Genomic DNA, 2,197 nt, shown 5'->3' with positions numbered 1-2,197 from the left:
TGTTAGCACCAAGAAGCAGGTGGAGGAGAACCACTACAATGGAAATGGACAGAGAGAAAGACCAGAGAAGACAAGGGGAGTCAGGGACCAGAGAAGACAAGGGGAGTCAGGAGAACGAAGCTTCTGAGAGCAGAGGCTGGAGGACCAACACCATTAAATACAGTAGAAAGAAAAGATAAGAGCAACTACTGGTCAGAACATAGTAGATCATGGGTGTCTTTAGAAAGAGCAGTAGTGGGCCTTGCAGATCCCGCTGAGCTGGAACCAACCTTACCACCCAGCCATGGCCAACGCCACCATGTTCTTCAACATCCATGTGGACAGTAAGCCCTTGGGCCACGTCTGCTTCTAGCTGTTTGCAGTCAAAGTTCCAAACTAAGCGGAGAATTTCTGTGCTCTGAGCACTAGGGAGAAACGATTTGGTTACAAAGGTCTCTGCTTTCTCAGGATTATCTCTGGATTTATGTGCTGGGGTGGTGACTTCACACACAATAATCGCACTGGTGGCAAGTCCATCTGCAGGGAGAAACTTGATGATGAGAATTTCATCTTGAAGCACACAGGTCCTGGCTTCTTTACCGTTGGGAATGTTGGACCTGATACAACGGTTCCAAGGGTTCATCTGCACCCCCAAAACTGAGTGGTTGGATGGCAACCACGTGGTGTTTGGCAAGGTGAAGGAGCTCATGAACATCGTGGAGGCTGTGGAACTCTTTGGGTCCAGGAATGGTTAGACCCAGAAGATCACCATTGCTGACTGTGGACAAATCTAATGATTTTTTTTTAATGTTTTATTTATTTTTGAGAAAGAGTTAGAGACAGCGTGAGCAGGGGAGGGTCAAAGAGAGGGAGAGACACAGAATCTGAAGGAGGCTCCAGGGTCTGAGCTGGCTGTCAGCACAGAGCCCAACGCGGGGCTCTAACCCACGAACTGTGAGATCATGACCTGAGCCGAAGTCGGACTTTTAACCGACTGAGCCACCCAGGTGCCCCAAATCTAATGAATTTAACTTGTGTCTTATCTTAACTACCAGGCCATTCCTTCTGTAGCTCAGGAGAGCACCCTTCCACTCCTATCTGCTCAAAATCTATAATCTTTGTGCTCCTGCTGCAGCTCCACAGTCCCGTGTTTTCCTTACCCCCCTCCAAGTTCAGCTGGAGTGCAGAGTGGAGTTTATGATCATGAAATAAAAGCTAAACAACAGCAGCAGCAACAACAACAACAAAGGAGCTGTAATGACTGAAGTTGGTGGATGGATTGCCATGAGTTGAGGAATGAAATGAAGAGGAAGAGGTGGACACTAAGTATGTAGACTCTTCTGCTTACAAGTCTGGATGAAGAGGGAGAAAAGTAGAATAATACCTAGAAGGACCACCAGGTGAGTGTGGAGCTTTATGGTATGAAATTGGCTTTGAAAAAGAGCTGGTAGAGAAGGAGAAGCAGAGAAGAGAGAGACACTGGTCCCACTTCAGAAGAGAGATCACTGATGGAGCCCAGTCCTGGAAGTTACCAGGGCCAACCACCCTTTACACTCCTTGTTCGAACATTTGTCCTGACCCCAAACCCCACTGCTAGATGGGAGCTCCATATCTGCTGTTTCCATATCAGAAACAGCTCCATATTAGGCACATTTTCTGGCACATGGTTGTGTCCAGTCAATGCTTGTGGAGTGAATGAATGACTATGTGAATAGCTGGGTGGATATTCAGCACTATGAGATAGAGCAGAAGAAAAGATGCTTCTCTCTGCAACTGGCAGAAGGCTAAGATTCAAAACATGAACTCATTCAGCAGAACTCCAGGCACCTTGCACAAGATAACAGTCTTCAGTGAGGAAATCTTCCAGATATCCTTTAAAGACACACACCTATAAACAAAGTCCCCACCATACCCCAACCATATCAGGCTGGATGAAGGCCTCTAGTGAGAGCTGTTGGATTAGAACCAGAAAGGCTGGAAGCCAACAATCTTTATGTTTTGATGAATTGAACATTTTAACAGCACTGATTTTTATTAGCACATTTAATTTGGCTATAAGAACCTACTGTGATTGTGTTGTTTCATTTTTTACCTTGATGGCGGGGGGGGCGGGGAGGTGAAGTGAGAGAAGTCTGTTTCTTTCTCAAGGCATTTCTTTGAGTTGCCAGTTGAATTTCTCTCCCATAATAACTAAAAGTTTGGCCACTTGCAATAATAG

At 45.9% G+C, this 2,197-nt stretch overlaps 1 pseudogene; it reads left to right on the top strand.

The window, feature by feature from the left end:
- The first annotated feature begins 283 nt into the window (after positions 1-283).
- Positions 284-773, top strand: LOC120237998 (annotated as a pseudogene).
- The last annotated feature ends 1,424 nt before the right edge of the window (positions 774-2,197 follow it).

Source organism: Hyaena hyaena, unplaced genomic scaffold, assembly GCF_003009895.1.
Source record: "Hyaena hyaena isolate Hyena2069 unplaced genomic scaffold, ASM300989v1 scaffold_195, whole genome shotgun sequence".
In the NCBI taxonomy this organism is placed as follows: Eukaryota; Metazoa; Chordata; class Mammalia; order Carnivora; family Hyaenidae; genus Hyaena; species Hyaena hyaena.
The sequence above is the reverse complement of the archived record's forward strand: the minus strand, read 5'-3'. Positions and strand labels throughout refer to the sequence as shown.